The sequence below is a fragment of the Zonotrichia leucophrys genome, chromosome 20 (genome assembly GCF_028769735.1).
Source record: "Zonotrichia leucophrys gambelii isolate GWCS_2022_RI chromosome 20, RI_Zleu_2.0, whole genome shotgun sequence".
Classification (NCBI taxonomy): Eukaryota; Metazoa; Chordata; class Aves; order Passeriformes; family Passerellidae; genus Zonotrichia; species Zonotrichia leucophrys.
This window is the reverse complement of record NC_088189.1, coordinates 1,572,848-1,593,854: the sequence shown is the minus strand read 5'-3', so window position 1 is coordinate 1,593,854 and position 21,007 is coordinate 1,572,848. Positions and strand designations below refer to the sequence as shown.

At 45.4% G+C, this 21,007-nt stretch overlaps 1 long non-coding RNA gene across 1 annotated transcript in view; it reads left to right on the top strand.

Moving 5' to 3' along the window:
* The first annotated feature begins 6,816 nt into the window (after positions 1 to 6,816).
* LOC135456292 (uncharacterized) overlaps positions 6,817 to 21,007 on the top strand; it is a 162,288-nt gene continuing 148,097 nt past the window's right edge. The window contains exon 1 of the long non-coding RNA XR_010442495.1: positions 6,817 to 6,904. This is a non-coding gene — a long non-coding RNA (uncharacterized LOC135456292). The remainder of the gene's footprint in view (positions 6,905 to 21,007) is intronic.

Sequence of the window (21,007 nt, the reverse complement as noted above, 5' to 3'; positions counted from 1 at the left end):
TGCTCCCCCAGGTGTTCCGTCCCTCCCGTGGATAGCCCAGTGCTGGTGACCAGGTCCCTTCCCTGCCCAGGGTGTCACTCTGCACCCTGAGGTGTCCCAGCCATAGGAACATGAAGGGATCAGAGGGTTGGACACCGAAGTTTGGTGAAGTTCGGGTGAAACCCCTCTGCTCCCCGAATTTCTCCTGGATTTAGGGAGAGTCAGGTCCATCCATCAGCTTTTCCTTCAGCTGCTGTGAACGCCTTGAGGGTTTAAATGGGATGGAAAGGATAGATTTGGGATGGAAAAGATGGTCTAATTTCTATGTATTCAACTATAATTTGTATAAGACCTCCTAAAAGTGGCTTTTCTGATACTCCATATCTTAAAGCAAGAAGTTGCTGTAGAACTGAGTTTTTACCTTTTTTTTCCCCCCTGTTTTAGCATTTGACTCTTCCTAATGAAACTGTTTGGATTAATAGTAATAATTTGCATCCCTCTCAAATATAAATATAAATATAAATATAAATATAAATATAAATATAAATATAAATATAAATATAAATATAAATATAAATATAAATATAAATATATAAATATATACATATATACATATATACATATATACATATATACATATATACATATATACATATATACATATATATTTAATATATCTGTTGATTACAAACAACCAACACAGCAAGAGCCACTGTGTTGTAGCTGGTGTCACTGAGCCATCTGCAAGGACAGGCCTGCAGCCCCCAGTGACCTTTGTGTCCAGCAGCCCAACACCAGGCTGCGTTTATGAAAGTGTCCCCCTAACTGGTGTCACTGAAATTATTTGATTGCCTTCCCTGTACGAACTCCAGCAATTTTTATATGCAATAACAAAGTATTTATTGGTGCAAGCAAACGCTTAGTTTGAAAGATAAAATAGGAAAACACTACTATAAAATACTCATTTTTCCACTTCTGCCTGGCGTAACTCACCCAGGAGTGAACAGCCCTGCTGGGATCAGTGGGAATTGTGGGGATCTTGGATACCTGTGTGCAGCAGGTGTAAAACCCTGCTGGTGCACACCAGGGATTTCCACTCTGTCTCCAGCACAGGCAGGTGTAAACACAGGGCCAGGAGGGGCCACAGCAGAGGGACAATTATCCCTGCCCTGGATGGGGAGCAGTGACACACCACCTGCCTTGGGAAGGGCAGCCTGGACCTGGAGCAGGCAGTTCGGCACAGGCTGGCAAAGATTTTCCCTTTACATTTTGTGTGCCTTGATTTGAGATTTTGAACCCTTCAGCTTCTGCATGTTGGTTCCCAAATCAGAAAACTGCAGATACCTCTGGCTGGTTTTCTGTTTCCTCTCCTGCCTGGGTGCGCAGAGAGGTGCAGCACCTCCCATAGATTGTTTATTGTGAAGGATTAAATGCTGTTTAACCCATTGATGCTGTAGTAAGATTTCTCCCAACTGTGGGACACGATGTGGGTGCTGGGACACTCGCAGGCACGAGGGGTGGCCAACACCAGAGTCCTGTGCTATTTTAACCTCTCCGTGTGCTGCTCCTGTGCAAGCTGCAGAGGCAGGAGCCGTGGCTCGGGCAGGGCAGCAGCTCAGCGTGCTCTGGGATCAGAGGAGCAGCTATTGTTCTCCAGAGCCGTGGCTCCAGTCCAAACGTGCGCGCCGGGGACGGGATTTGTGTCGGTGCCGCTCGCAGGCTCCACGTGCGAGATGAGAAAGTCGCTGCTTGAAACGGTTACTCCTTGGGGAAAGGGGGATTGAGGAGATGGACTTGTGAGTGGAGCAGGAGTGAGATGGCACCCTATCCTCGGTGATAAATGGGAGCATTAACAAGGCTTGGTCGAGAGGAACCCTACAGATTTATGGCTTCCTGTCTCCACCAGCAGATGCCATTATGGCTGACAGAACAGAATGCCTTTCAAGAGGGAACTGGGCTGGGATTATGAAGAAGGGGGGGAAAAAAAGCAAGCAGAGTCTGGTGTCCATTTTTATCCTCTGGTCAGAATTGGCTGATAGGTTTGAATAGAGCTGGAAGTACCCAGCGTGCGTGTGCTCCCTGCTCCTGTTATTTATAACAAAGTTGGTGAAGGTCATTTAGCATCTCTTTTAGCACAGGAAGAACCCATAATATTTACTGAAAGCATTTTTGCACTCTTGAAAATTAGAGATAATAAAATGAACAGATAGCACTGGAGGCTTCCTTGGCTTATCCAATGGAACAATCTCGATGGGTGCTTAATGTTTACTTTGGAAATGCAGCAAATGATTCTGAAGCTATATTGAATTTTATCTATTTTTATTACATTGCAGAATAATATTTCTCTTTCCTGACAAAATGTTATGACCAGTAATAGCAATGGCAGTTATGCATGTTCAAAAAAGAGTAATCAAATCTCATGCTTCAGGGCATGAGCTGAATTCCCCACTGGGATCCAGAAGGATTTTTTTCCCCCCAAATATAGCAATATACAATCAAGTAGGTATGTTCTTAGAGGATTTTCAATTTCTTGGTTAGGTGCAGATTACATGGAGCAACAGTGTGACCTGGGATTGTGAAAATCCTCTCTTGCTGTAGTTTTGGGCTGGTTTGGGTCTGATTTTTCAGCCTAACTTGTGTGAGTTGTGCCTTACAGGAAAGTTTACAGCCACTTCTGTGTGCAATAAAGGGCCAAATGCTCTTTGTGTACCTGGCTCTGATAACAGTTCCCATCAGTGCAGTCACAACAAGCTCAGCCCTGTGACTTGCAGTGTTTTATCTTACTTATTTTTGTTGTCCATCTTTCCTTCAGTGACTGTTCTGCTGATAATTAAACGTGGGGACTGTTTTCTTTCCTTTCTTTTTTCCCCTCTAGAAGTTATATATATATGTAGGTACACAACTCCTCTTGAATGAAATTCACAGTGTTGGTGACCCCTTTCACGCTTTCCCTACCACTGTAGAGAAAGAAAAAGTGGAAATTCTGGTAAGTCCTGCAAACAAAGAAAGATTTGATAAATAAATAATTTTCAGTATTGCCAGTTAATGACATTATCAGCCTCAGTGTTTACTTATTTCTTTTTAGAATTATTGGAGGAAAATTATTTTAAAAAGGATTTGGGTTACAATGATTTTGAAAGAATCAACTTGAGGGCAGATTGAGGAGTCTTTGGAGAAAATAGAGAACCCTGTAGATCTTTTGCAGTCCCTGCCTAGGAACAGCTTTGACTGCGCTCACTCCATTGAGGCACATTTGACCAACGCCATGCAGATTCAACAACTCCTCTGGGCAACCTCTTCCAGTGGCTTTACCAGGGACAAATCCATCCTACTGCTGCAAAACTGGGTTTTTTGGGGGGGCTATCTCAAATAAAATGGAGAACAGTTTCTTCCCTTCCTCTTTGAGGCAGTTTTGAACATCTTTGCAGACATGTTACCCCCATCCCCAAACCATCCCCACTTCTTCAGCCATCCCTTGCACATCACATTCCCTGGCCCTCATTTCCCTGCTCCGTGGCTGGACAACATATGATTTGAGGTGCAGTGCCAAAACCTGACTGCTGGGTTGTGTTTTCCACCTCCCCAGCAGCGAGTGGGATTACTTCACATGTCTAACACATGACACTGCTGTTTACATGTCCCAGTTTGACACCCGCCCTTTCTGCAGCAGCATGACACCGTTGACTCACGGAGAGCTCCTGATTCAGTGCAGCCCCAGCTGCTTTCCTGCAGAACTGCTTTGTAATCACTTGTCCCCATCCTATATTTGAGCAGTTGATTATGCATCAGTGACAACTTTGCACTGATTCATCTTGAATTGCATCCTATTTTTTTCCGAGTGTTCCTGCAATTTGTCAGGCTCGTTCTGGATTACAATGCTGCCTTCAAAGGCTGCTGCCGTCCCCCCTGGCTCGGCACCATCTGCAGATCTGCTGCTCAATATTTGCTGTTCCACCTCCTGAGACATTAATAAAAGTGTTGGATATTGCCAGGCCCAGGACACACTCCAGACATTATTCCAGCCTGACAATGGGCCGTGAGGGGATAATTCTGGAGTGTGATTTTCCTACCTCTTCCAACCCCCTGCAAGTCATCTGGAGCATGTGTCACCCAGGGAACAGGGACAGGACAAGGGAAAACGGCCTCAAGCTGTGCCAGGGAGGCTCAGGCTGGACATCAGGAGCAATTTCTGCATGGAAAGGGTGGTCAGGGGCTGCCCAGGGAGGGTTGGAGTGCCCATCCCTGGAGGTTGCTCAGGAACTCCTGGAGGTGGCACTCAGTGCTCTGGGCTGGGGACAAGGTGGGAACCATGCACAGCTGGGACTGGATGGTCCTGGAGCTCTTTTCTGGAAAATGTTTGGCCTCCACAAGATTTCAGGGATGGCCACTGGTAGTCCTGAGGTTCTTCTGAGACCTCTTTACTGACCTGACCTTTCCTCTGTGCTTTCTAAGTCGTCTCAAGCTCTCCTCCTCCTGCAGCCAGAGCTCCCCTCCTCTGACACTGGCCCGGATTATTTCTGCAATCTGATCACATCTGATTCCCAGGGCGAGGATGAAAGTAAAAAAGGCTTTCTTAGGGTGATCTGTCAGAAACTTTCTCCCTTTGCTGAGTGACAGATGTAATCTTTCCTGGGTCTTTTCCTGCATAGAGAAGGCACTTACCAAACACTTTCTCCTTATTATGTTCCTCCGAGTTGTATCTCATTTGGTGACTTTCTCTTTGTAATTCTTTCCCTGTGTGTTCATGGCCACTGTGAGGAACTCAGATAAGTTTTTGCTGCTCTTTTTTTCCCATTTAGACAAGTACTCATTTGTTTACAGAATATTGCTTTAGGATTTTGCTTTTGTAAGAATATTCTGTGTTGTGCTATAGAATAATCCTTCTGTCCCAAGAGGGTGGAACAGCAGCACTGGGGCAAAATCCTTTTTCCCCTTGGTCTGCACACAGATGAGTTTGGTGGGGTGGTAGGGAAGGTTAAATTTCGCCTCCTGGGATGAAATGCTGCTATCACCAATAATTTCTGCTTTGAGTCATGAGAGCATTTCCAGAGCTCTTTCCCTTCTAATCTTCACTGCAGGATTCACCCTTTGGCTGCAACACAGGCCCTGGGGTTTGAGCTCCCATCTCACTGCAAAAATCTCCTCTTTTGGGGCCAAGTAAGGAGAGTTCCAAGCAGTGCAGGGTTTGCAGAGCTCTGGCTGCAGCCACATCTGGGGCTCATTTCTGCCCAGTGCCACCAGCTCACTGTCACACCTGATCCCACTGAGGGCTGCACACCCAGCTCGCCTTTACCCACGGCAGCCCAGCTCCAGAAATCATCACTGTTCACTCTTGCAAAGGCTGAAACAGCCTGGAAGCTTCCCTTTTCTAAACTGAATTTCTCCTTCCTTAAGTCACAACAAGTCTCCAGTTTAAAAGAAACCAAAAATAAGCACTCTGCTTTTTCTGAAATAAGTACAGCAGGTGAAATCATCGTATCATTTGTGGTATCATGTCCCACCAAACCAGCAAAAACAGCTAATTAAATGAGTTGGGTCTAAAAGTTGTTCACGCCACAATCCACAAACCTGTTTTCTTCAGTGGATATTAAGTCCCTGATCAGCAGGGACTCGGACTTGTGTATTTATTTTCTTTCTTAAAAAACAGCAAGCTAGTTAGAATTTTTGAAAGTAATAACAATTAACTGGAACTGGGCAGAAATTGACCATAATCTTCAACAAGTCCTTGGAAAAAGACATAATTTAAAAAAAGGAAAGCTGAAACCTGCCATTTTTAGGAAGGAAAAGCATCATCCAGCAGGCAGTGTTCTTCGAGCTCCTTTTTTCTTAAAATACCAGGTTCCATTGAAAAATCTGTTTTAAAAGATTCTTAAAAATAAACTTGGAGTGTTCAAATTATAAACGGTGATGTTTTATGCAATGTCTGTGTGGCTGCTGCAAAGGAGGAGTTTGAAGATGATATGAGGGTTTTTTCCCCAGTAAATCCAAAATACGACTGTGCAGAGCTTCATTTGAAATGAGGAAATGAACAGCACAGGGACTGCATTGGGCTGTCCATGATGCCAGCAGCAATTTTTTGTCTTTTATTAGTATGGTTATTTTTATTATTTATAGCTACTGAATGAATTTATGCTGAAAATTGGAATAATTGATATATCTATCTGTAAAATAATGTGGCCCTAAAATGGTTGTGGTGCTTTGTAAAGCCTCCAGGACTGTGTTGCTTATAAATGGGGAAAAGGTGAGGCTAATTTATTATATTTATAATAATTATATTATTAAATATATAACATTATAAATATTATTATATTTAACTAAATATGTTAAAAATCTGTAATTCCCCAAATTGTCACTTGTCCCATGTCCCCCAAGTCATCCTGGGAGTTTTTTCCATTCTAGTAAAGATAAATGGACACAGTTTACCCACACCAAGCACATTTGTTTAATAAACAATGCTGAGAAAGCATTGAAACTGAAAATCTACAGCCACTGAAAGGGACAAAATGCTTAATTTCAAATCATCAAAGTGTTTCAATTGAAATGTAATTTTAATAAATTGATGTAAGTTTGGAAGTTTTTGTATGGCAGAACTCAAGAGTTCAAAAAACAAAATGTGAAAACTGAAGGGAAGCAACGGGGTTTTTCTACAGAACTCCCCAACGTTTATTCTCAATATTGGTGAGAACGTTTGCACCTGGCTCCAACGACTCAACGATCGTTTCTGGGTGGGGCTCGCTCGCCCCAGGTGTTCCCAATCTCCAAAATTGGGGTGATGCAGATAAAAGGAGCTGCTGCAATTCCCCTAATGAGCAGGGCAGGGGCAGCATTTAAGAACCACCAGGTCCTGCCAGGTTTTAGGAGGTTTGGGATGCTCCAGGGAGAGGATTTTCCTTGCACTGCTCAGCTCAGCCCATCATTCTCTCAGGTAAGTGATTTTCAATTCTATTTTTTTATTGTGCTTTTACTGTGGCCTGGTTTGAGTTTGTTCTGTGAAGGAATTTCTCTGAAGGAAAAAAGATAATTTCTTTCTCTCCATAAGCAGAGAGAAACTCAAGTTTGTTGATTTACCTGCAAACTCAGGCGCTGAACTGAACTGTTGATGCTTAAATTGGTAACATAGTTAATACTTTCTCTGTAATCAATGTGTCTTTAGTTAAAAAATGGAGTTTTGTCTGTGGATCACAATCAATTGAGAAGCTGGAGATGGAAAGCAAAGAGTTTTCTGTAGAAATAACTGAAAGTTATAAAAGAACACCTCAGAAATGTGAAGGTCTAAAGCGCTAAGAGTAAAAACTGTGAGGAAAAGTAGTTTCTTAATTGGAAATTTAGGAATGAGAAGTAAGGTGTTCAGAAACAACAAGACTTGCTGTTAAACAGAAATAATTTTGTTTGTGTTAAAAGGGTTGAAAATAAGAGTGATAAAAACCTGGAAATGGTCTTGTTTTTGGGTGTGAAGGCTAACTGTGGTGTAATAATGCTGTATTTGTGGTTATTTAGAAAAAGTGCTGTGTGGTTCTCTTTCTCTGATTAAAGCAAAGTCCTGGGAGTTTTTCAATGTCCCTCTCTGGCTGGGATTTTGTTCCCTTTGCTCCCAAGTGACGAGGCACTGGTGGAGCACCTGTGCATAAATTCAGGTGTTTTCCATCCCCTTGTTATCTCCTGGCACTGCTGAGCCCATCAGGGTGATGCCTCCTGCCCAGAGACAGAACCCACTTTGGTGCCTGGGACTCCTTGGCAAAATGTTCAGTTGTTATTTTTTGTGCAAAGGCTTTCTGAGAGAGAAGTCTGAGGCTGTTCTGGTTTGCTTTTAGGGTTTTCCATTTAAAAAAAAATGATATTTAATGGGGGAACGGAATTTTAGGTTTGTGGAGCAATATTACAAAAGGAACCATTGAGCCATTTTCATGGAGGTTGAATGACACTTTTATGGTCCTTTCTCTACTCCTGCTTTCAATATAAATGGTATAGCAAATACAGGTGAAAAAAAGGCAAAAAAAAAAGCCCACCTGTCAAAATATAGCTCTGTTTGGTTACCTCTGTCCATGGGACAATTTTAGTAACCTGTCAATCAATGGGCTGCTAAATAGCCTCTCCAAAGCACAATCTGCTATTTCAGACGACATCAGTGTGTCAATCATTTATTGAATCAAAGCCAAATTTGAAGCAAAGCAAGCCCAGTTTGTCAATCACTGCTCAGTATTCTCTCCACTAACCACCTGACAGCTTTTAACTTTTCACTTTTATATTCCATGCAGCTAGTTAAGATTCTTTCATTTTTAATTGGCCTTCCTTTATGATTGGTAGCTAAGCAACTAATATGTTGTTTTATATGGTAATAATGGGCCCAAACTTGAGAGCTTTCTTGACCATCCCTATTTGTTGTTGGGAAATTATTTTCCTTCAAGTTGCTAAATAGCAGATGTAGCAGAAACAGTTATTTAATTATGGGTTGTCCTGTTGTTTCTATCTATAAACACTTTTGGCACTGTTTAAAAATAAATACTGCATGCGCTGGCAAATATATACTGAGTGATTTTAACTCCTGATAGAGTCCTTTGGAATTTCACTGCTCATTTACAGGGAAAACTGGGTGCAAAAAGGAAAGGATTGCCAAAAAAGCAGTTTGGAAAAATATTAGCAGAGGACAGAGTGAGAAATCTGTTTCAGAATCCCACTAGGCTTTAATCCAACCTGATCAGCTTTCAGTCTTAATTTAGGTACAATTAAATTTCTGAGGCCAAGTACAGTGCTGCGAGCCACCCTCTCTCAGAATTAGCCAAAAAGTCCTTCCCCAACAAGCTAGTCTGCCTATTTTGTGTGTTCATTTTGTGTGCTTTGATTTAATTAAATTTTTCAGCGCTTGAGATGCGAAACTTTGGGGGGTGGGAGTGGGGCTCCTCCAGATCTTGGGGTGGTTTCCATCCCTCTCCCCACCGTGCACAAGGCAAGCCCTGCCTTTCACGTGTGTGAAATGAGCCCACAGCTCCCAGAAAGTGCTCCTGCCTTTCTATTCCCAAAGCCTGTCATCAGCAAAGCCAAAGTGTTGTTCTCAGACAGAAAGAATCAACTTTCTGTCCTTCCCATGAAAGGAAGTTTGGGAAAAGAACTATTTCTGTGTTACATAAAAACTCTATTTTGGGTTCAAAAGAGTTTTCTTCATTTAATTCTTTTGCATATCTGTTTGATGGGCTTCTGGCTGTCTTTTGACAGACTGCTGTCATCTGGTTTGATCCAAAACTGTGAAACTCCAGATGTGCCCAAGAACTTGGGAGAACATGGGCTTCGTTTTGCAAAAAGCTGCAGGAGGCTCTGAGGCAATCTGATACAGAATGTACTTCCCAGCCCTATTTGAATTTTACATTGGGCTTTCTGCTTCTTTTCACCAAAGTAAAAAGCAAAAGAGACTGACAGCACATGAGGATTGACAGGGGAGAGGCAAATGGGAGCTGTGGAGCCTGGAGTGTGCAGAAATCCAGCCCAGTGATAAATGTGGGTGCTTTTCCCTGCTGGGAGGCTGAGGGAGGTTCGGGAGAGCCCTGGGGATGCTGGTGCTGGGTCTGTGCCCCTCTCAGGCTGCTGAGATTGGGCAATTAATGAGCAATTAATGCACATCTTCCTGGGCAGCCCCAGGAAAACAGCACATTTCTGACAAATGAGTTCATGAGGAGGTGCCAGAAATACAGCTTGGTTTCTCTGCTCTTGGTGGGAATTGTGCCTTTCCTGGGTGTCCATGGCATTAGCAATGATGAGCTGCAGATCAGGTGTACACCAACGAGGTGTGAGCAGGAGATGTTTCTGTGCACGGATCTTGCACTCTCTCTATTTTACCCTCTCCCCATCAGCAGCTATTAGGCAGAGCCTGCTCAGAGAAGGTGTTCTGGTCGCAGGCTGCCTCTGCAGCTTGGCACAGATTGCTGCTCTTGGCTCCAGGGTGTTCAGGCCTGGCTGAACACGAGCTGAGCACAGGGGAAACCCACACAGCACCCACCTACACAGCACCTGGCCTGTGAATTGCCTTGGGATGCTCCGTGCAGCAGTGAGGAGAGGCAGGATCATAAATACTGTACAAACAGGAGAAGGGCAGGGTCAGCCAAGCCAGGCCACTCACAGGGGCTTCTTACAACTGCTCTGTTTGGGTCATTCCATTGATGTGAAATGTCAGCCTGCCTGCATGGGTGTTGCACTCTTGTGCTTTAGCTGCTCTTCAGGACCCTCTGGATGAGCAGAAAGGATCATTTTGAAGTGTTTCAGCATGTAAATTGTACAGTGGAATTTTTAGAGGAAACCTCTTGGTCAGGGGCATCTCCAGATCTTGGTTGGCATTCCCAGCTGGGCAGAAATGCTGGAATTTATTTTTTTTTTTGTTTGTTTTGATGACTGATTTGCTCAGTGTCCTGTGCACCCTCTGGCAGTCAGGGCTGTGCTTCAGTGCCATTGACTACACAAAGGTTTACAGAGCCATTTATCCCTGGCAAACTTAAATGTGGGGTCTGGGTCTGTTCTCTTGAGTTACCTGGGACCAGAGAGAGGAGGAGCAGGAGATTTTGGGAATGCTGCCCAGTTTGTTCCACGATGCCCTGGAGCTTTGTCCTGGGTTTGTTGCTGTTCCTCTCTGGTTCCTGGAGCTCCTGGCAGAGCCCTCCTGTCCCTGGCTGAACTGTGCAGGGCTCTCCTGCTGAACTGTTCATGTTCCCCATCCCTCACTGAGCCAGCCCATCGCTCCAGCAATGTGTCAGAAAGTTGATCAGTGTCAACTGCTGCCTTTGTTCACCCCTGCCATGGGAGCAGCACAAAGCCAGAAATGATGAATCCCTCTCCTAATTGGGAATGGAGGGAGAATTGCCAGAGCAGAATGCAGTTACCTGTGCTGGAGCTCAGCCAGGACACTCTGGTGAGCACAGCCACCCTCCCAGCGGGTGAAATGGGGTTTTAGCTGTGCTGAGGGCTCGGATTCTGTGAGTTTACATCTCAAACACCCACGGAGCAGGAGCACTGAGCAGCCCCTGACTCAGCAGGAAGCCTGGCCCTGTCACCTCGTTGTTCCTCAGTCTGCTCTGCTGCTCCTCCAACCCACTGAGCAGCTCCAGGAGCTTCTTACAAACCATTTTTATATCCAGAATTTAACACTGGGTGCTGTAACTGGTGTCATTTGGATGTACTAACTGCTAAAGCTGCAGCTTTCACACAGAACAGCAGGTGTGACCCTCCCTGGGGACACAGCAATCTCAAATGCCAACTCAATGCCAAGGGAGGCTTTCCCTGTGGGTGGGGATGCTCCAGGTGGGCTTTGCTCAGAGCCACCTTTGTCCTACAGAGCAGAGCTGAGAGCACAAGGGGTTAATGTGCACATGCAGATGCATGCTGGAGGCAATGCAAGGGATTGAAAACCATGGAAAATCACCCTGAGAGGTTTGAAAATAGCAACAACAAAAATTAAGATGGCTTCATTTAGAAACCTGGCTATTGTTTGTTCTTAGCTAGCTCACTCAGCTGTGGGTTTTTATAGCTGTGAGCGTGAGCTGGTGTGTGGAGAGGAGAGGTTTGAGTTGGATATCAGGGAGAATTTCTCTCCCTATGGAATTGTGCAGCCCTGCCCAGCTGCCCAGGGCAGTGCTGGAGCCCCCATTGCTGGAGGGGTTTGGGTTGTGTCAATGTGGCTTTTGGGGACAAGATTCAAACTTGGCACTGCTGGGGGATGGTGGGACTCGGTGCTGCTCAAGACCCTTCTGTGATTCTCTGAATCTGAACAGATGCCCAAACTTCAAACACCTATAAACCCTGGGGTTGGTTATTCCCAGCTGACTAATGGGAGCTAACACACGTTCCAGGAGAGCCTGAGTGCAGTGACAGCTCATGGGCAGGGCAGGGACCTGCAGGGTGAGCTCTGCACTCCCCCAGCCCTGGCAGGGTGTGGGCATTCCCAGCAAAGCTGGTGTGAGTGAGGTGCTCAGGGCTCCAGGGCACGTAAAGGGTTAAAAAGCTCCAAACACAGCAAGCCCCGTTTCCCACAGCACCCCAAGGTTTCCCTGGCACCCAAAGCAGAGCAGGAGGGTCTGGGACCATGAGGGCTCCCCTGGAGCTGGGCTCGTTTGCCAGCTTACAGACCAGAGCAGTCACATCAGCCTGAACAGAAATCTGTGCTCCTGCATGCCTCAGCTTCTCTGGGGATAAATATTGACAGGGTGCTTCCCAAACTTCCTTTTCAACAGAGGCATCAAGCTTAACTTTCACCAGTTTTTGAAGTTTTTCTGGTAAAAGGTAGTTTCATTTGAAAATGATGCTCTAAAATATAGCATGAGTTACCAAATCTTGTAATTCCTCTTCAAATTACTCTTCACTACTACTTAAAGTGTAAAATTATATATTTATAATGTATATTACTAATACATATTTACAGTATATTTTACTAGGAGAGTGCCCAGCAAAAAACTTGCCCTATTCTTTGATATTACTTGAAATTTGATATTACCTGAAGTTCAAGGTCTCAGTTCTCATTTCCAGCAGAAATATCAGGTCATTCATTGGCAGGTGGGTGCTACATTGGGGAGCTTGTTTTGCCCAAGAAGGATAAATGACTCTTCCATTTGTATTTAACCTCTGCTTTGTCTTGGCCCCTCTGCTGTCCCTGGTGTGTTGGCTGGGCTGGGGGCTGCTCCCAAGCCTGCTGCAGGTTTCCTGTTGGGAAGTGCAGGCTGTGGTGGTGTTTGGGGCATAAATGATCACCAAAGGCTGCTCCTTACACAACCATGGACTGACACATTGATTATAAGCTGGTTTTTACTTTTTTTTTTTTTTTTTTCCCTGACTCACTTCACAAGTCTCTTGAAAAAAAAAAAAAGAATTTGGAAGACATAAAGGGAGTTTCTGTGCAGAATTCAGTTCTCACTTCTATGGGCAAATTTCATCAGCTTGGAATTTAGGGGCTAATTCTGCTGAAGTTGTGTTCAACTGGCATGGGCAGCCAGCAAAATGAGAGAACAGCAAGGAAATAATTAAATGTTGTGCAATTAGGGCTGCAGCAGCACGTCAGGGTACAAATAATACAAGATGAGATATCCTTGCATGGATTAAAGTTGTATTTATTGGGTAGCCTTTGATCTGTGCTATCCCCAGCCCAAACCCTGTCTGACCCCAGAGCAGCCCTGGCGCAGGTGGTGCCAGGTGAGGAGCTGCAGGGAGGTGCTGATTGCAGCTATCCCATGATCAGAACAGAGAAAACAAGGTCCAGCTCTGAGCAATTAATATTTGGATTGTACTTATTTACTGCAGGTGCATTTAAGCTTCAAATGGGTTATGATTTTATCCTGAATTCCTGTAACAGACTGGGGTTTAAAAAGACAAAACAATAAATGTTTAGATCAAATATTCAGTAGATAATTCCCAAATCCAGTTTGTGGCTTTGGGGCTGTTTTGTCTCCCATTTTTGCGTGCTCTGGGCCATTGTTTGGGCAGGGCTTTCTGAAGCACAGCAGCGATGCTCACCGAAATATTCAGCTCCTTCCAGGCAGGCTGGCTTTGGGAGAGGTCCCTGCTGTGGAACAAACCTGTTTCCTTCTCTGGGATGTGTCAGTTAGAAACACCAACTGCAAGGATTTCTTCTGTTCTCACGAAAAAGGAAGGAAACAGCTGGTAAATGTTTCACAGATGGTAAAGCTCTTGGCATCTCTCAGGAGAGGGCCACCCATACAGATGGCTCATTATTTTAACATTTGGATTTTCATCTTATTAAAACATCTTTTTTTTTTTTTTTTTCTTTCCCCTGGTTTTATTTAGCATCATAAATTCTCTTACACTTTAGTTAACAACTCGGTGATTTGGGGGAAGTGTGTGTGCTGTAAGGAACATCATTTGGCTAAACCACGGATCTGCATCATTATTCCCTGCTCTGATGTGGAACGAGTGGACTTGAACCTGATTAAAAACACCAAATGCAAGCAAATGCTTGGAAATATGACTTTATCAAGCAAAGGTCAGCTGAGCCTGTATAGAAGCTGAATTATTCAGTAAATGAAGGAATGTAGTGAGCGAAGCAAACATTTCTATCTTGGGCATTGCATCAATTAATGCCAGGCTGCTTTCTGCACACACCCCAGGAGAGGGGCCTTGATGTGCTCCCCGAGCCTGGTTTGTGGTGAGAGCAGCACTAAATGCACAATGCCAGCTTTACCAAAAAACCCCAAAATACCACCTTTGCAAAAAAAAAAAAAAAAAACAAAAAAAACCCAAAATACCACCCTTGCAAAAAAAATACGGAATGCCAGCTTTACCAAAATAAAAAATACAGAATGCCAGCTTTACAAAAAAAAAAAAAAAAAAATACAGAATACCACTTTTACCAAAAAAATACAGAATACCACCTTTACAAAACAAAATACAGAATACCACCTTTTAAAATACCTGGGGAGAGACCCAGGGAGAGGGGTTCAGAAATGGCTGCACAGATGTGTGTGCAGATCTTTGGCCCTTTCTGCCATAGAATGCAGGAGATAACGTGGGAGACAGGAGGAATGTGAAGAGAGCTCTGGGTGGAACACCAAATCTTCCTCTCTGTTCTTCAGACTTTCTTTGTTTGAAGTTTTAGCAGGGCTCCCTATGAAATGACTAAAATATAGGCCTGTGGTGTAAATATAGATCAGCAATAGCACAGATTGCTCTATGGATCAACCTATAAAGATGAAAAGTAGCAATTGATGCATGTCCTACAGCTGCCTTGTAAATCTCATTGGGGCCTCAACCAAGAGGAGCTGCCTGAAAAGCTCTGGGTGCTCCATGATTAGGATTGTGCTCTGCAATTGTCTTAATTAAAAATTAAATAATCAGGAGTGAGAAGAGAGAAACCCAAGTCTTATTTTGCATTTGTATGAGCAACTCCCCATTGATTCCAGTAGGTTACATCAGCAGTGAAGGCTTGACCCGAAAGCTGCCTACAAATATTCCATTAATAAATACAGGGACAGATTTGTAGCATGTAAATCACTGGAGCTCCACTGATGCCAGTGTAGTTGTGCTGATTTACATCAGCCAAAGAGCTGGCCTCTGGAATTCACATTCCTTCTGAGATCAAAGATGTGTCAGCAAATGGTGAACTTCATTTGTATTTTTTAGCCTTCTAATTTAAAAATAGCCCAATAGATTTATGATTCCATGGCAGGGCTCTTATGGCCAGACTTGGGATGCCACGTTTCAGCCAGACACCACTCAGAGGCAGGCTGTAAATCCTCCCCAAATGGGGGTTTAGCTGCGATGCTGAAAGCCCTGCAATGCCTGTGGGCACTGCTGTGTCACATTTACAGAGGACGGGCCAACCAAGCACGGCCCAAAGCATGAGCAGCACCGGGGGCTGGCACAGCTGCCAGCTCACATTCTGTCACAGCCACGAGTGACAAAGTTGTTGCCGTTTCTGGGAGCTGGCTCCGTCCATTTGTTGTGTTTCTTCTTGGAGAGGTTAAAAAATAAGGGAGTTGTGGAAAGGAGCTGGGGCTCTGAGAGCTGCTGGGTGAGGTGGCACTGCTGGCACTGCCATTGCTGCAATTCAAGAGCTGGGGACTCTTAAATTGTCCCCAGGGATGCTCCAGGTAGGGATAATTCAATGTGCAGACCAAGAAATGGATGGTACCATTGTGTCCTTTTGTTTGATTTCCCATGGAAACAAACTGAATGCAATAATGCTCTCAGGGATAATAAATTTCAGCAGATAGCCACAAAAATCTGGTAGTTGTGAAGTGGAGGGAAACTGGGTAAAAATGGGTGGCCAAATGGAGGTGGGAGAGCACCTGAAGAAACTCCTTGGGCATAAGGAAACTGGGGAATCCTTTAGGGATTTAACACAGCTTCAGGTGGGTTTGCATCATCTTGGGGTTCATTGACTGCAAGATCCCAATCCAAAGTGGGGTTGGTTAGCTCTTGCCATATAAAGTGCCACTGTCTTGTTGTTTACTCTTTAATTGTTAATTTATTGTGATAATTGAAGAGCCCCAGTCTCTAGCTGAGACTGAGCTGCTCTGTGCCACTGATATCCTTGTGGTGCTGAGGTTTTGGGCACTGTGCTCCCTGGGAAAGGGCAGAGTGGAAATGATGCAGAAAGTGAAATGAGGAAGAGACTTTGTCTCTCCTGAGAGCTTGTATTTGCAACAAATAAATGCCAGTGTTATTTCTGAGCTCTTCTAAAAGAGTTTCTTTTAGAAATATTTCTAAATTTATATATATAAATATATCTGCCCAATATTCCAGTGAGTATCTTGAGCGTAACACAAATACAAGTGGTGATGGAAAACCAGCTGAGGAACTGGACTTAGGGGCACAAACCCCACTGAAATGGGTTGGTAAAAGTCACATTATTTACATGTGGCTGAGTGTACCCAGGAGAATTAGATTTACACCCCTCTGAGCTGTGCCCTGTGTGGTCAGGGAGGAGCAGGATGGGGCAGAGGCTGTCCCTGTGCACGGTGATGCCCTGTGAAGGTGCCAGTGCTGCAGTGTCGGATCTCAGTCCTGAGATGCTGAGCCACTGAGACCACCTTGGGGGGCTCGGGAGTCCTGGAATGTTGCCAGAAGTGTCTGGTGGCTGGACTTTGGTAAGGAGTAAGAAGGAGGACAGGACACACCCCAATTCCTCCATCTTACTCCTCTAAACCCCCCTGTACATAAATCCTAAACCCTGTTTCTCACCCTCTAATTAACTAATCCCTTCACCATTCACCCCGGTGAAGCCCTCATCCTTGTCGTCTCCTGTGTAGGGTTAAAGTCCAGCCACCAGACACTTCTGGAACATTCCAGGACTCCCGAGCCCCCCAAGGTGGTCTCGGTGGCTCAGCATCTCAGGACTGAGATCCTGAGATCCGACAGTGCAGGAGCAGTGGCCTTCTCATCACACAACAGCTCAGTGCCCGTTTCACCCTCAGAAATGCATCTCCTAATTTTGTGTAGGCTCAGATGTGATTAGCTTGCAAGGGAGCGTGGATTGCATCTCCGGAATCTAACGTGGGCATGGGGCTCTCTTTTTGATCATTATAGGGTATGAGTGTTTTGTAATTCTTCTAGTGCAAAAGAAGCTGTTTGGTGACAGGCATCAAGTCAAATTCCTGCAAGAGGCTGGCAGCAGAATACATTTGTCTGTTTAACTGCATGCAAAACACTTGTCAAGACAGATTCTGGTCCCTTTTCCTAAGCAGGGCCTCTCGCTACCTTGTGTTGCAGATAACCTGGCAGGGCTGAGCCTGGGAGCAGGGCAGGCACACTCACATCTGCAGGCAGAGGAAAACAGAGCAGCTTAAACCCTCCAAAGCAGTGACAGTGTGTCTGGTTCCTCAGTGCATCTCCCATGGTGTCCATGGGGTGAATGTTTGGAGATGATGAAATTCCCCTGGGAGAGGACCCAGGGCCTGCAGGAAGTGTGGTGGTGGTGGGGAGGCTGCTGAGCGTGCAGGGGTGGCAGGCAAAAGGGAACAAAAGCCTGGAAATGCAGCTCCAACTCCCTCTCTGGAGGAGGAAATTAGTTCTGCTTCTTTCCCCTCCCACTGTGCCTGGATGTGATATAAAAGTTTACAAGTGTAGGGCTGGTGTTGCCACTCGTTATGCTGCTGTTCCAATTAGAGTTTTGCTGTCTTTGGGGCCCTGTTTGCTGTTAAAATTGAGCTCATCCTTTTGCTGTGCCTCCCTGTTCCTACCTGGGCTCTCCGTTTCCCCTGGGTGTGTTCCCTTCTGTCCCATCCTCCTCACTTTTGCCTCCTGTTGTCTCCACTCCCCTGCTTCCCTCCTGTGTGTGCCCCTGTGCCAGGTCAGGAGTGTTATTCCATCATTCCAGGTGCTTGGAGCTGCCTCTGGGGCCGTCTCCTCCTTTACAGAGGTGAAGGGCAGTGTCACCTCTGCAGCACCCAGCCTCTGAGGCCAAAGAGCCAGGCAGGCTCTGGTGCTCAGCCCTGACAGAACCTGCCCGAGTTTGGGGAGGGCAGGAGGGAAAAACAGGATGGGCTTGAGAGTGATAGACCTGTCACAAAGCTGGCCTCTGAGAACTGCAACAATGCTGGCATACTGGAAAACTGCAACTATACTGGTGAGGAATAAGCCTGTGACCACGTTCACGGGGGTTTTAGGATGAGGGAAGAGATGAGGATCTGACTCCATGTTTCAGAAGGCTGATTTATTATTTTATGATATATATTACATTAAAACTATACTAAAAGAATACAAGAAAGGATTTCTTCAGAAGGCTGGCTAAGAATAGAATAGGAAAGAATGATGACAAAGGTTTGTGGCTCAGGCGCTCTGTCTGAGCCAGCTGACTGTGATTGGCCATTAATTAGAAACAACCACATGAGACCAATCCCAGATGCACCTGTTGCATTCCACAGCAGCAGATAATCAATGTTCACATTTTGTTCCTGAGGCTGCTCAGCTTCTCAGGAGGAGAAATCCTAATGAAGGGATTTTCCATGAAAGATGTCTGTGACATAAACCCCAACCCTGGAATTCCTCCCCTTGTCCCCCCTGTGCTTTCACAGAGTCCCTGCTTTTGCTGTCATGGCACAGATGCTCTGTGCTGCCTTTCTGTTCCTCTTTCAGCGTGGAGAAGTCTGTGCTACCTTAATTATTAACCTGTTATGCTTAACTTTCCCTACCTATATGTTTTTTAATGTCTTCTCTTGAGGTGACAAATGAAAGTGGTGGCTGTGCCTCTGCTGCGGAGCTCCAGCTCCAGACTCTGCACTCACCTGTGCCATAACAGCGCTTTGGTTGTTCTGTGATGCAGATTGAGCTCAGCACTGATGCACCACCCTCCTTAGAACAACTGTGTGTGCTCAGCTTCCCTGGGCACTGTCCTGGTGCCCACTCAGCACCAGGACGATTTGTTAATGACAAATACTGTGGCAGAGATTTGAGCACTTGCAAAGACCTGCTTATTCTTTTATGTGAATAGTTGTGAGCATCTCCCCTTTTTGGGGTGAATAGGGGTGAGCTCCAAAGGGTTGAAAGGGTAAAAAGTCCACAGCAGCCAGCTCTGTGACCCTTTGTAAGTCATCCCTACTTGGGTCAGGGCTCAGCCTCTGTGCCTGCATCCCTGCTGGCACTTGAAGTTTCCAGATGAGCTATTCCAGCTTCCCTGTGCACCCACCACCTCCAACAATGAAACTTCAGGGACAATAAAATTGCTAAAAATGTGCATTTCCTTTTCCACCTTGTGCACATCCGATGGGGGAAGAATGTTGGTGGATGTGGTGTGAGGTTATGAGGTTCTGTGTAAGCTTTATGGGATTTATGGCTCGGCTCTTGGCTGTTTGCTGAGCTGCACCTCCATTATTCCAGCAGTATTGAGAGAAGTAATTCAGTCATGTTTGTCAAGTGCAAATGCAAAATAATAATTATCCTCTTGCAGCCCCTTGCTTGTATATCCTCTTCCATGTGAAATTACCCTCAAACTGAGCAGACGTGGCCAGGTGAGCATTAAGGTGAACCTGTCAGAGCAGGGGCTCCCCAGGGCACCTCTTGCACTTGTCCTTTTTTAGTTCTGCCCCTCACATGTCCAACCCAAGGCCTCTTGGCTGTGCTCAGGCTGGGGCAGGACTCCCCACTCCTGTCTGGATTTTTTCCTTTGTTTGCTCAGTTCTTTGTTTGCAGAGCTCAGTAGAACTTAGCTATAGCCACAGCTTCTTTAAAAAAAAAAACCCTATTCCATCCTTTTTATGAATGCTCTAAATATAACTATTGAAGCAAAACAATGCAGTCAGATAAACAAAGAGATGCAGGCAGTGTAAGCAAAAGCCTCTTCAGCAGGTCTCGAGTCAGGCAGCTTTCCTTTCTTTTGTGTGTTTTAGCTAACAGCCCATTGAGCCAACAATGAGAAAAAAGGGAACTGAGGCTTAGTGCTCCTCCTCACTGCTCTTTTAAAGGTATTAATACCAGGAGGAAAGATGGGAGTAAAGGAGCTAAAATGAGCTGGGACTGTGGTTTACCTGGGCAGCAGGTGAGGAGCGGGGTGCTCAGGTCACAGCCCTGCTGCTCCAAAGGGACTGCAGTGCTTTAAGGGGCTCTGTCCCTGTGTCACAGTGCTGACACCCTGCCTGCTCCCCCTGGGTGCTGTGGGAGGCAGATTTACAGAGTGAGGTGACTGAGGAACCTCCTGGCCAAAGGAGATGGGGAAAAGGCTCTGGGGTGCCCTGCAGCCACAGCAGTAACCACAGTGGAGGTGACTTCGGGGCCCTCTCTGCTACTGAAATTAATTTAATTGCTCCCTATTTCCACCTGGGCTCTCCATTCCCCTGGATGTGTTCCTTTCTTTCCCATTCTCCACTTTTGCCTCCTGGTGTCTCACCTGGCAGTGGAGGGTGCTCAAGGCACAGGTGCCCCCAGAGGGTTTCTGTAACCTCAGGGCACAATGAACAGCAAGGCCATGCTTTTACAACACAATGAGCATCAAAAGCCTCATTTTCTGATTTCCCCTCTCATGCTTTGATCCCCACCCCATGTGCCATGGGTGGTAGGAACACAAGGTAAAACTAAGGTTAGCAGGAAAAACACGAGTTAACTTTTTAGTATGTGTGCTATTGGTGCACGTTAGTAATGCATTTTAGATTAGCTACTTGGAGAAGTCATGGAAGAAATAATTCTGCAAACTATTGCTCTGAGGGCAGCTCTTGGGGTGTGAATGAGGGAGGGGAAGGTTGAACTGAGACTGTAACACTGATAAAACACACAAGAATTTGTAGAGGCACTAAATACAGCCTTATTTTCCAGTGGAGATGTCGGGAGCAGAGTTAGGCTGTTCCTGAGGATCCCACGACAGGGCAGTCAGCATTTCTCGTGCAGGCTGGACAGCAAGCACGAGGCTGTAATTGTTTCCCCATGGAAATTGCTGTGTAAGTGGATCTGATGCATAAAACATCCCCAGGAGCAGGTTGCTGTGCTGCACACAGAAGCCATTCAATAGCTGGTGTTTCAAACATCTCTGTGTTGCCGCAGGTGCCTTGGGAAGCCTTGGCCTGGGTGGTTCAGCACTGCCCCTCTCTGGAGCTCTGTTCATTCAGGGGATGGG